This window comes from Nerophis lumbriciformis, linkage group LG12 (genome assembly GCF_033978685.3).
Source record: "Nerophis lumbriciformis linkage group LG12, RoL_Nlum_v2.1, whole genome shotgun sequence".
In the NCBI taxonomy this organism is placed as follows: domain Eukaryota; kingdom Metazoa; phylum Chordata; class Actinopteri; order Syngnathiformes; family Syngnathidae; genus Nerophis; species Nerophis lumbriciformis.
In genome coordinates this window covers 26,079,150-26,094,074 of record NC_084559.2, presented here as the reverse complement: position 1 = coordinate 26,094,074, position 14,925 = coordinate 26,079,150, and positions in this window count along the sequence as shown.

Sequence of the window (14,925 nt, the reverse complement as noted above, 5' to 3'; positions counted from 1 at the left end):
ATATATATATGTATATATATATATATATGTCTATCTGTGTTGGCCCTGCGACGAGGTGGCGACTTGTCCAGGGTGTACCACGCCTACTGCCCGAATGCAGCTGAGATAGGCTCCAGCGACCCCGAAAGGGTCAAGCGGTAGAAAATGGATGGATGGATATATATATATATATATATATATATATATATATATATATATATATGTGTTAGGTCAGCAAAAAACACACAGGCTATTTACCATGAATTGATTAACGTAGACCCCGACTTAAACAAGTTGAAAAACGTATTCGGGTGTTACCATTTAGTGGTCAATTGTACTGTGCAATCTACTAATAAAACTCTCAATCAATCAATCAATCAATCAATGTCATCCTTACAAGCCTGTTTCACAGGTTTCTCTGCTCTTCAGGGGATTATTTTTTATTTTGGCCTATTTATTTTGTCAGAATTACAGGAGTGCTCTGTTGCTTTTTGAAGACTGTCTGTCAAAGATAATCTCTGTGACAGCGCTCTAGTGTTTTGAAATACCTGCTGGGAAAAATGTGAGTCCCACAAGTTTTTTTCAAACTAAACTCGCAGGCGACCACTTGAGTAACCCAAATGATGAAAAATCCCCTGAAGAGCAGGGAAACTTGTGAAACAGGCTTATAGGGATGTTTTTCCCTGACCTAACATATATTCCACTCTAGCCTGGTATTGAGCACTGTATAACGGATATACCACAGAAACCTTTTATATATGTATATATATATATATATATATATATATATATATATATATGTATGTATGTATGTATGTATGTATGTATGTATATTTTTATATATAATATAAATAATTTGTTAAATATTTAAAAACAAAACAAATAATACTTAAACAAATGTAAGACAGAAGTGTTTTTCTTTATTGATCAAATTGTTTTCGCTTGAATTGCATATAGGATCTAAATGAGGTGGGATGGGGGGAGGGGTTAAGGGGGGATGAGTATATTTATAGTTAGAATTCACTGAAATTCAAGTATTTCTTATATATACACTATATATATATATATATATATATATATATATATACATATATATATATATATATATATATATATATATATATATATAAATAAAATAAATACTTGACTTTCAGTGAATTCTAGCTATATGTATATATATATATATATATATATATATATACATACTGTATATATATATATATATATATATATATATATATATATATGCATATATATATATATACACATATAAATAAAATAAATACTTGAATTTCAGTGTTCATTTATTTACACATATACACACATAACACTCCTCTCTACTCATTGTTGTATTTGAAAGTGCAATGTTTTGCAGCCAGTAGCACAGCCTTTGAAGGAGCATAGGTATGGGCAGTGTAATATTCTGTGTTGGAGTCAATAACCAGGCGAGGTGACAAAGTCACGTCTCTTTACTTCATACTTCAGAACCGACTCCCACACTTGCCGTCAGGGTGCGCAATACAACGTAAACCGTTGGCCAACCAAAAAGTAACCACAGAACACTATACGGTATAGTGTTCTGTGGTTACTTTTTGGTTGGCCAAGCGGAAGTGACGACAGGCTGTCCTCACTCAGGTCCGCACGGACCTGCAGGGGGCGTGCCTTAAGTCCGGCTGGAAATCGGGAGAAATTCGGGAGAATGGTTGTCCCGGGAGATTTTCGGGAGCGGCACTGAAATTCGGGAGTCTCCTGGAAAATTTGGGAGGGTTGGCAAGTATGGTTTGCAGACTGGTGCATAGATTCTAACGTCAGTTTAAAAAACAAAACAACACATTTATCTGTGATGAGGTGGCGACTTAGCTGAGATAGGCTCCAGCACCCCCCAGCACCCCCCACGACCCGAAAGGGACAAGCGGTAGAAAATGGATGGATGGATAGATCATACTGCGTGCAAAACACTTTCGCAACTTTTCAGCTCTGTTTGTTCGTGAACCCAAGCTTTATATGGTCTGCCAGAGAATAAGAAAACGTAGCAGGGGGATCAGTGTTGCTGTCTTTTGTTGTCATATTTAGCGAGTGTTTTGTGACATTAAAAAAACCGACAAAAAGAAGCGATAGAAGAATCTTCATTTGTCGTTCGAAAGATACAATTGCAATTCCATGTAAATGTGTCATGGGCATTATGTCATTTACCTCCCTCTATCGCCCCACTTGCAATCCACCACCACCACTGATAGATTACAGTTTGACAGGAAACTATAGGTGGGTTGTATCTATAGGTGTGTTTTTAGGGGTACAGTAGGTTGGTACAAAATTCCTTATTTTTAGTAGTAGGAGCCAATAGTCTGCAATAGAACTACTTATAGTACCAAATGTACGAAAGCCTATTGTGTGTTGTTAACCAGTTCTGTAATGTTCCTGTGTCTTTAAGTCGATAGGTCAATCTCTGACGTCATTTCCCCTTTAAAGCACGTCTTTGTCAGAATAGCCGGTTTCAATCAATGGTGGCAGCCAGTCTTGTGTGCGTTGACGACTAAATAACACACACAAAACCACACACACATTCACATCTACCTTTCAGCAATAAAGATGATTAAAGGATCTGTCCGTCGTGTCCCAACTCTAAAAGAACTACTATCCCTTCCTTACACCAAACATAGCTATTTATACTATTATTTCATCCCATATCAATATATTTAGTAGTACTTATATCATAAATCAGAGGGGTCTAAAGTGCGGCCCGAAGCGGCGACATATTCTACAGACAAAATAAATACGTCCCGGATTAGAGCATTCCACAAAAAACTAACAAAAAATGGAACCCCCTTAAAAATGCAACCTAAAAACCACACCAGATTGGTCGACGACCTGTGTGTCTTACTGTATATAGCAGTGGTTCTTAACCTGGGTTCGATGGAACCCTAGGGGTTCGGTGAGTCGGGCTCAGGGGTTCGGCGGAGGTCAAGACACACCCGACTCATCAAGTAAATAAAAACTACTCCCTATCGGCGTATTGCGGATACGGCAGCAGCAGAAGTCACACTGATTTGCAGGTGTGTAATTTGTTGTGAGTTTATGCACTGTGTTGGTTTTGTTCTTTATACAAAGGTGATGTTTAGTAAAACATGGTAACACTTTAGTATGGGGAACATATTCACCATTAATTAGTTGCTTATTAACATGCAAATTAGTAACATATTGGCTCTTAACTAGTCATTATTAAGTACTTATTAATGCCTTATTTGGCATGGCCTTATTATAACCCTAACTCTCTAACCCTGGCCCTAACCCTCTAACCCTAACCCTAACCAAATAACTCTAAATTAAGTCTTTGTTACTTAGAATATGTTCCCCTAGTTTCCAAAAAACTCTAAATTAAGTCTTTGTTACTTAGAATATGTTCCCCATACTAAAGTGTTACCAAAAACATATAACTTTGTCTTGAATTTGAAAATGTTTTTATTTTTTATTTTTCTCTAAAGAAGGGTTCGGTGAATGCGCATATGAAACTGGTGGGGTTCGGTACCTCCAACAAGGTTAAGAACCACTGCTATATAGTCTGTTGATTTTCGTGCTAAACATTGGTACAGATTTCTTGCATTTCATTGTGATAAATCCCTTGAAAAGGTTTTAGTTGGTGGAATACTAATAATATTAGTAAAGAATGACAATATGCAGGAGATATTAATCATCTCAAGAGCGTTAGATTAGATATTACACTAATTTGCTTTGTTGCTTGTCACACAAAGCTAAGATGTGGAGGATTTGTTTTTGTCTTGGTTTTAGTGTCTTAATTGTATCATTATGTACTATGTACAGTATGCATTTCTGTATGTGGCCCTCAATGGGAAAAAATGGACACGCATTCCATAAATAATAATGTGACAGACAGACATTTGTTGTTATTATTGCTTAAAGTGTTATTGACACAGCTATTGTTACACATTGTTTTGTCGTGTTTTTTTAAATGTATAAGGAGCGGAGTTGTAGACTTGCTCCATTGTGCCTTGAGATTATGTCTGTTGTGAGCTGGCATATGGATAAAATGTATTTTATTAGACTTATATGAACACATTTCTGACAGTGTCAGTCAAAACTGAGCCTCATTATCTTAGTCAGGGCAGAATTTTTGGTACGTCTTCTAAAAGGGATCTCATTATTTGGTAAAAGTGGCACTGATGTTGCAGTCAGTGAGTGCTTGCGACACATTTGCCTCGCAGAACATCAACTAAATTAAAGACAATATTTCCAAGGGAGATTAACGCTCTCTGACGTAAATACTCGGAACTGAAGGAATTTAATTTACAAATGAAGAGACGGGACAGATATACGGTCGGCATACAAAGAAGGGTGTGCCAGCCACCAGATAAAAAGTGGACAACATGAAGAAGGGAAAACATCATTAAGATAGTGGATCTAGGGTTGTCATGAAAACAGAATTTCAGTAGTCCACATTGACACCTGTGAATTTCCACAATTCTCTATGCTTGTTCGATATCACGGTAAAAATAAAAAAAACTGAACCCATGTACTGTTTCAAAGTGTGAAGTATTTATGATCACTGTACTTCAATATCTTTTTGCACAGAATTTAAATTGAAGTATCAGCTGCCAGGAGAGAACTGTACATTAAAAAAAATAACGGCAGTGTTCCGTAACCTATCACTACCAGCATATCAAAACAAACAATACTGTGCTTATAACTATAAGTTAAGTTAAAGTTAAAAGTACCACTGATTGTCACACACACACTGGGTGTGGTGAAATTTGTCCTGTGCATTTGACCCATCCCCTTGTTCACCCCCTGGGAGATGAGGGGAGCAGTGGGCAGCAGCGGTGCTGCGCCAAGGAATCATTTTTGGTGATTTAACCCCCAATTCCAACCCTTGATGCTGAGCGCCAAGCAGGGAAGTAATGGGTCCCATTTTTATAGTCTTTGGTATGACTCGGCCGGGGTTTGAACTCACAACCTACCAATCTCAGGGCGAACACTCTAACCACTAGGCCACTGAGTAGGTGATAATGATATAAATTACAACAATTTTCAACTATTTTTTATTCTAAAAGGAACAACAGTGGTGTGAAGCCTTCAAGTATATAAAACAAACATTATTGTTCTTAATATGCTTTCCGTATGGTGGTAAAGGGACGTCATTATGCAATTTGTAATGAAATAGGCTAATAAAAAAGCTGAAACATATATTTCAGGACAAATCTTTGTGTATTTATTTATTATAAGTAACATTTCAGCCTTTTTTTTAATAATGTCATGCAATTTTGCTCTCTTTTTTGTTTGTTATTTAATCTACAATGTGCCTAAGGTCCATTAAAAAGAGCTGTGTTTAGCAGGTCACACTTTGCCTTCTTGGTGGAATAAATAACCCAATGGTGTACAAAATGTTGCCAAACCATGGAAGAGTGTCTCTAAGCCATACTTGCCAACCTTGAGACCTCCGAATTCGAAATTCAAGTATTTCTTATATATATATATATATATATATATATATATATATATATATATATATATATATATATATATATATATATATATATATATATATATATATATATATATATATATATATATATATGTGTATATATATATGTATATATATATATATATATATATATGTATATAAATAAAATAAATACTTGACTTTCAGTGAATATCTCTCTCTCTCTCTCTCTCTCTCTCTCTCTCTCTCTCTCTCTCTCTCTCTCTCTCTCTCTCTCTCTCTCTCTCTCTCTCTCTCTCTCTCTCTCTCTCTCTCTCTCTCTCTCTCTCTCTCTCTCTCTCTCTCTCTCTCTCTCTCTCTCTCTCTCTCTCTCTCTCTCTCTCTCTCTCTCTCTCTCTCTCTCTCTCTCTCTCTCTATATATATGTATATATCTATTTATACATATATATATATATATAAATAAATATATATATTTTATTATTATTATATATGTGTATATATATATATTTTTTTTTAAATTTATTTATTTATATATATATATATATATATATATATATATATATATATATATAAGAAATACTTGAATTTCAGTGTTCATTTATTTACACATATACACACATAACACTCCTACTCATTGTTGTATTTGAAAGTGCAATGCTTTGCAGCCAGTAGCACAGCATTTGAAGCAGCATAGGTATGGGCAGCATCTGTGAAATTTAATTTGCAGGAAAGGAGTGAGTTTAGGGTTGAATTGTCCGTCCTCGTTCTATTCTCTGTCACTCGTTGCCGCCATGACTGTCTCTTCTTCGTTCTTCTGCTTTGTCTCCTTCTTGTTGTGTGTGCAGTTGTGCACTCTCCAAAAGCCGTAGATTTTATGACGTGACTGGGCAGGCACGCTGTTTTTATGGAGAAAAAGCGGACGTGACGACAGGCTGTCCTCACTCCGGTCCGCATGGACCTGGAGGGGCCGTGCCTGTTGTCCGGCTGTAAATCGGGAGAAATTCGGGAGAATGGTTGTCCCGGGAGATTTTCGGGAGAGACACTGAAATTCGGGAGTCTCCCGGAAAATTCGGGAGGGTTGGCAAGTATGCTCTAAGCGATGTTTTGTGTAGCACTTATGGAAAAGATAAAGGTTGGGTTGCACGCTTCTGGAGGTTTTTTTGTACGCTGTAGTAATGCACACATCCTGGGCTTGTGGTGGCGGATCTCCGTTCTCACTTGCGCAGTAAATACTTTACTGAGCGCTTGTATTTGATGATGGAATTTCGCAAGATACACCTCTTTTTCACTTTTGAAAATTATGTACCTGGCAAAGACACTAAAGTGCATCCCAGATCATTTCTGCGACGTCCTATTCTCTGGCAAACCAGGTGCGTACAAGACGTGTTGTGAAGCCGAGTTACGCCACATCTACAAGTTATGCTACACTGCCACACTTCTATTAGAATTTGTTTATGAGCCAGTGTAACAGAAGCCTGTACGTTAGCAAACCTCAGTGCCCGACAACTTCAATAGTGTGCTGGCCGCCGAGCTAGCCAATATGGGCTTTTAGTTCGGTGGTCAGCACACTCGCCTCTAATGCGTACAAGTAGAGTTTGCATCCCCGTGTGGTGTGCGATAAGGTCAAGGGTTTGAATCCACCTGGGTTACACTAAGGCAAATCGAAAGCACCAAATCCACATCCGTGACAAGCCTCCATGACCAAGTAAATACACGAAAACCTTGGCTCATTTTTTAAGACAGCGGGTGTTTGTTTTTCAGCGCTGATTCAGTGAAAAATGTTGTACAGTATTCACTATTGACAATACTAAAAAAAGTAGGTATCAATGTTAGTGTTGTTCCGATACCAATATTTTGGTACCGGTACCAAAATGATTTTGATACTTTTCGGTACTTTTCGATACTTTTCTAAATAATTGCATTATTGGCTTTAGTTTAACAAAAAAATCTTACGATACATTAAACATATGTTTCTTATTGCAAGTTTGTCCTTAAATACAATAGTGAACATACTCGACAACTTGTCTTTTAGTAGTAAGTAAACAAACAAAGGCTCCCTAATTCAGTCTGCTGACATATGCAGTAACATATTGTGTCATTTATCATTCTATTATTTTGTCAAAATTATTAAGGACAAGTGGTAAAAAATTTATTATTAATCTACTTGTTCATTTACTGTTAATATCTGCTTACTTTCTCTTTTAACATGTTTTATTTACACTTCTGTTAAAATGTAATAATAATTTATTCTTTAGTTGTTTGGATGCTTTACATTAGTTTTGGATGATACCACAAATTTGGGCATCAATCCGATACCAAGTCGTTACAGGATCATACATTGGTCATATTCAAAGTCCTCATGTGTCCAGGGACATATTTCCTGAGTTTGTAAACATACCGGTAATATGATTTTTTTTTTTTAAACGAAAGAAGATGTTGTGCTGTCAAAAAATATTGACGTAATCAAAGTAGTATCGACTAGATACGCTATTGTACTTGGCATCATTACAATGGATGTTAGGTGTCGATCCACCAATGGCGTTTGTTTACATTTTGACTCCGGTGAGCTACATAGTAGTGAAGCATGTTTAGCTATTCCTCGTCCTGCAGGGATGATACTTGTAAGAAACTTACTTTATTTGTCGCCACGGAGGCGAGGATTAGTGATTTAGAAGTAGCTACGACACTGCAGACTGCGAATGGACGTTCGTCGCTAGCTAGCTAGCCATGTCTTAAAGCACCTCTTCCTGAGGGTGTTTCAGTGTTATAACTTCACCTTTATTGTTTGTTTTTAAGCCAAAATGTGTCCGTTCTCCCTTTTCTGTCCACACACTGTGTGTGCCTGTAAGTACTCCGTGATTGTGCGCAACCAGCAATGACATGACGTGACGACGATGGGGGCGCGGCATACTTGCCAACCTTGAGACCTACGAATTCGGGAGATGGGGGGGTGTATATATTTTCAAGTATTTCTTATATATATATATTTTTTTTAAATATATATATATATATATATATATATATATATATATATATATATATATATATATATATACACAGGTAAAAGCCAGTAAATTAGAATATTTTGAAAAACTTGATTTATTTCAGTAATTGCATTCAAAAGGTGTAACTTGTACATTATATTTATTCATTGCACACAGACTGATGCATTCAAATGTTTATTTCATTTAATTTTGATGATTTGAAGTGGCAACAAATGAAAATCCAAAATTCCGTGTGTCACAAAATTAGAATATTACTTAAGGCTAATACAAAAAAGGGATTTTTAGAAATGTTGGCCAACTGAAAAGTATGAAAATGAAAAATATGAGCATGTACAATACTCAATACTTGGTTGGAGCTCCTTTTGCCTCAATTACTGCGTTAATGCGGCGTGGCATGGAGTCGATGAGTTTCTGGCACTGCTCAGGTGTTATGAGAGCCCAGGTTGCTCTGATAGTGGCCTTCAACTCTTCTGCGTTTTTGGGTCTGGCATTCTGCATCTTCCTTTTCACAATACCCCACAGATTTTCTATGGGGCTAAGGTCAGGGGAGTTGGCGGGCCAATTTAGAACAGAAATACCATGGTCCGTAAACCAGGCACGGGTAGATTTTGCGCTGTGTGCAGGCGCCAAGTCCTGTTGGAACTTGTAATCTCCATCTCCATAGAGCAGGTCAGCAGCAGGAAGCATGAAGTGCTCTAAAACTTGCTGGTAGACGGCTGCGTTGACCCTGGATCTCAGGAAACAGAGTGGACCGACACCAGCAGATGACATGGCACCCCAAACCATCACCCAACCATGCAAATTTTGCATTTCCTTTGGAAATCGAGGTCCCAGAGTCTGGAGGAAGACAGGAGAGGCACAGGATCCACGTTGCCTGAAGTCTAGTGTAAAGTTTCCACCATCAGTGATGGTTTGGGGTGCCATGTCATCTGCTGGTGTCGGTGACCCGTCTCCGCTCGGGATGGTGTCCTGCTGGCCCCACTATGGACTGGACTCTTACTATTATGTTGGATCCACTATGGACTGGACTCTCACAATATTATGTCAGACCCACTCGACATCCATTGCTTTCGGTCTCCCCTAGAGGGGGGGGGGGGGTTACCCACATATGCGGTCCTCTCCAAGGTTTCTCATAGTCATTCACATCGACGTCCCACTGGGGTGAGTTTTTCCTTGCCCGTATGTGGGCTTTGTACCGAGGATGTCGTTGTGGCTTGTGCAGCCCTTTGAGACACTTGTGATTTAGGGCTATATAAATAAAGATTGATTGATTGATTGATTGAAAAGGAGCTCCAACCAAGTATTGAGTATTGTACATGCTCATATTTTTCATTTTCATACTTTTCAGTTGGCCAACATTTCTAAAAATCCCTTTTTTGTATTAGCCTTAAGTAATATTCTAATTTTGTGACACACGGAATTTTGGATTTTTATTTGTTGCCACTTCAAATCATCAAAATTAAATGAAATAAACATTTGAATGCATCAGTCTGTGTGCAATGAATAAATATAATGTACAAGTTACACCTTTTGAATGCAATTACTGAAATAAATCAAGTTTTTCAAAATATTCTAATTTACTGGCTTTTACCTGTATATATAAAAAAAAAAAAATATATATATATATATATATATATATATATATATATATATATAAATAATCCGTTCATGAATGAGTAAATCCGTTCGGCCACCGTGTTCAATGGAGAAGTCTGATCTACAAAATTTGCGGGCAGCTTACCCCTTCCCCTTCAAACTGTCCTGGATGAACTGAAATTATTTTTCCAATAATTTTGGAACTTGCAAGCGTACTTCTTCTTACTCGTCGTCGCCATGTCGTTTCTTCGTTCTTCTGCTTCGTCTCTGTTATGTTTTTGGACATTACTACTTGCCGTAGTTTTGAAGCAATGCATGATGGGAATCCGGATGTTGTGTGTCAGTGTATTAACGTGCCGGCTGGAATAAACACACGCTGAGAAATAGCTCCGTGCCAGCCTACTTTATGGGTTATAGATAAACCTAAGGATAACGGAGACATATATAATAGTCTCCTTTTCAGGTGAGAGAGGACGCTAAAGGCAGTGCCTTTAAGGCACGCCCCCAATATTGTTGTACGAGTGGAAATCGGGAGAAATTCGGGAGAATGGTTGCCCCGGGAGATTTTCGGGAGGGGCACTGAAATTCGGGAGTCTCCCGGGAAAATCGGGAGGGTTGGCAAGTATGGGCGTGGGGGCGTGGGGGACCGGTACCTTTCAGAGGCGGTATAGTACCGAATATGATTCATTAGTATCGCGGTACTATACTAATACCGGTAGACTTTGAACTGTTTTTAGCTTTTAACTTTTTGAACTGTTTTTAACTTTTAAACTGTTTTTATCTAACAAACTGTTCTTAGGGTAATTTATATTTGCTTTTTAATTGTGTATTTTTATTTCTGTTTTAAATGTTATTTTTTAGTCTGTCCTTTGCCTCTATTTCTTTGTGGTGTACAGCCCTTTGTTTTTCAACTGTGCTTGTCTTTAAAGGGCTTTATAAATAAAGTTGGTATGGTATGGTATGGTATACCGTACAACCCTAATCGATGTGAACCTTGCATGTTGGTATTGACTTAGGATCAAAGCGTCGATACTTTCGACAACCTTAAGTGGATACATGTGGTTATTTGCATTGCATTTGTGCATGGGTCAAAGTGGTCACAAAAAACAAGTTCAGAGGTTGTGGCTAGACATAGTGTAGTCCTTCATGATGCACATGGATTTGTGCCATTCTACCACTAAGCACTGCAGCGCCACGAGAATACATTATGAAACATAAAGGGATAATTTTGAGGCTCAGCATCCCCTCGAGTATCGTGAGAGAAAACACAGATCACCTTCTTTATTACCTTGTTTACAGCCTCGTCTATGGCTGTTGGTGGGCCTTTGTTCTGTCTCTCGTTGCTTACACGTCTCAGTGATGTGGTCATTCGGCACCACCCCAATGATTCTGCTGTGCCAATCCTGCATGGTGATGCCTGTTCAGGGGAACGGCAAACTGTCGCTTTCATCTTTACACATCTCAGGAAGTCTAAAAGGTGTAGCATTGCGACTGGCTGTCAAAGTCAGCCATCATACTCATCATGGCCACCACAAAGGTGTACTTTGGGAGTTTGTTATTGGTTTCCCCCCAGCATTTCTATTATAAATATGCATTCAGTGTATTATCACTGCTAAGGAAGAAATGGCTATATTTACAACCTGTGGACATTCATCATTGAACCTGTCAGAAAGCCTGGGTCATATAATGATGACCCCTGTAGGGCAAGGCAGCAATGTGAATTCGGCCTACAGGAGACTCTATATCTGTCCAAGTGACAGTCCAATTTTCCAACACATGAGCAGAGCAAAGGGCTAGCAGGGTCAACGATACCCCGATCACAGCAGCTTTATGTATTCATTTCTGGGGAATTTTCTGCAAATGTTGTGGTTTTGTGCATTTTGTGTTCTTCGTATAGCAAAGCCTATTTTTATGCACGGTGGGGACAATGTCAATACCTGGAGGGCATGGTATGACATCTCAACAATGAGATTCTTTCAAATAAGCTTTACAAAGAAATGCTGCAGCAGGGGATTTACTTGTTATTGTGTGAATGCTCCAAAGCATTCACACATGTGGTTTTCTACACCAAAATCCATCTATTTGTTATTCAACTTATTATTATTCTTCTTCTCCAGATTTTGGCGCGCTCTACCTTCCACATTTTTCACCCAATTTAAACCGTCAAACCGTTCCAACTTCTAACCTATTCGGGAATCGCGGGCTTTCCCTTGACCAATTCCAAAAATTCCCAGATTTCCCAAAATTCCAGGTTTTCCGGGACATTTTTCCAATTCAAAATGAATTGGCCATTTTTCAAACTTTCCCCATTTCCACATTTTTCAACCTACCGTATTCAAACCATTCCACCTTCAACACTTTCCACCATTCTGGAAATTCAAACTATAATTTTTCCAAGTTAAAAAAAAAAAATCCAGGATTTTCCAGAATTCCAGGTTTTCCGGGACATTTTTTCAATTCAAAATGAATTGGCCATTTTTCAAACTTTCACCATTTCCACATTTTTCAACCTACCGTATTCAAACTATTCCACCTTCAACACATTCCACCATTCTGGAAATTCAAACTATCATTTTTCCAAGTAAAAAAAAATCCAATATTTTCCCGAATTACTGCTTTTCCAAAGCCATATTTCCACCCTTTTTTCTGGCGACTACTCCTTCCACATTTTTCAACGCATTTCAACCGTTCCACCGTCAAAACATTTTTCTTAATCAGGAAAAAAAATGAAATTGTTTTTTGAACTGGAAAAATTCCCGGTTTTCCTGAAATTCCAGGAATTCCGTAATACCATTTCTCAATTCAACATGTTACTACTTCAACATTTCTTGACCGATTTGAAACATTTCAACACCAACCATTTGAGCTCATTCTGACTAATCAAGTTTTTTACAATTTTCCAAAAAATTCCCGCTTTTCCCGAAATTCCCAATTTTTTTCTAAAATTCCCATTGAAATTAATGGGACATTCTTCAAAGTTCCACAACTCTCACATTTTTCATCTGATTCAAACCGTTCCAACTTCAAAATATTTAGCCTGTTCAAGAATTGTGGGCTTGACTTCAACAATTCAAAAAAAATTCCCGAATTCCTTTTTTTTTGCATTTTCCCCATTCCAAACGAATTGCTAATTTTTCAAACTTCCACAATTCCCACATTCTCCAACCGATTTAAACCATTCCACCTTCAACACATTCAACTCATCCTGGATATTCAAACTACTATTTTTCCACATTCAACAAATTTCCAGGAATTCCCGTTTTTTGGTAAGCTATTTCCAGCCTTCTTAAGTTCGACTACTCCTTTCACATTTTTCAACCCATTTCAACCGTTCCACTGTCAAAACACTCCTCATATTCAGGACAAAAACCAAGTTGGTTAAGGAACCAGAAAAGTTCCCAGTTTTCCCGAATTTCCAGGAATTTCTTAACTGTTACTAATTCAACATTTCTTGACCGATTTAAACAATTCCAACTCCAAACAATTCAGCTCATTCCGGACATTCATGCTCCCAATCATTTTCAAAAAAATCACGCTTTTCCCAAAATCCCCAAATTTCCAGGACGTTTCCATTGAAATGAATAGGACATTTTTCCAAGTTGCAGTTCCCACATTTTTCAACCTATTCAAACCATTCCAACATTCAAACTATTTCAGCGTTTACACTATTTCAACATTTAAACCATTTCTACATTCATCCTACGTTCCATTAGCATTTCATTCCAGCTTCAGCTTTTCAACGTTCAAACCATTCCAACATTCAAACTAATCTTACATTCATACTACATTCTGTCAGCATTTCAGTTCAACTTCAGCATTGGAGCATTCACACGCAATTCCTTCAGAAATTGCCTCCTCTAGTTAAACATTGTGATTTGATTAAAAAAATACAATTTAAAAAATGGTCATGAAACGTATGACAATATTATATTTGTACCTTAAAACCTCTAAAGGCCTTAGTGGTCACATGCGTGGACAGCATCTTTTAGCTCTTATTTCCAAAATTGTGTACACTACTGAATTGGGGTCTTATGGCCGCTTATGTGGACACTTATACTGCCATCTTGTGGTGTCAGAAGAGTATAACATACAATGGAATTTGGGGAAAAAAAGTGTGAAAATAAGAATTAGCACGTCACGGAAGATTCTGGCGGGAACTCTCGTTCAACCCTTTTTCGATTACGCATGCACCTCCTGGTACCCTAGCACCTCCAAAACCCTCAAATCTAGACTCCAAACATCCCAGAACAAGCTAGTCAGATTACTTCTAGACCTCCACCCCAGATCACACCTCACTCCTACCCACTTCTCCAAAGTGGGCTGGCTCAGGGTGGAGGACAGAGTAAAACAACTTGCATTGAGCCTTGTCTATAAAATCCGCTACACCTCCCTGATACCGAAGTACATGTCAAACTACTTCCTTAACGTAAATGACCGCCATAACCACAACACCAGGGGGAGCTCCACTAACCACGTTAAACCCAGATTCCGATCTAACAAAGATCTTAACTCATTCTCTTTCTATGCCACATCAATGTGGAATGCACTCCCAACAGGTGTAAAAGAAAGGGCATCTCTATCCTCCTTCAAAACCGCACTAAAAGAACACCTCCAGGCAACTTCAACCCTAAACTAACACCCTTCCTTCCTCATCATACCTCTTCGGATTGTAAACAATCAAATGTAGTCACTTTTTCTTATAATTTCTGATCTCTCTCTCTGTGTCCAATACTTGCTGTACATACTGTATGTACCAAGTCAGACCTACACTCTTCCAATGTCAATTTCTCTGATGATGCAATTGTTGATGACTGAAGTGTTGATACCACCCAAACTCAACCCCCCCCGCCCCTCCATATCCCACACCCCGGATCGTAAATAATGTAAAT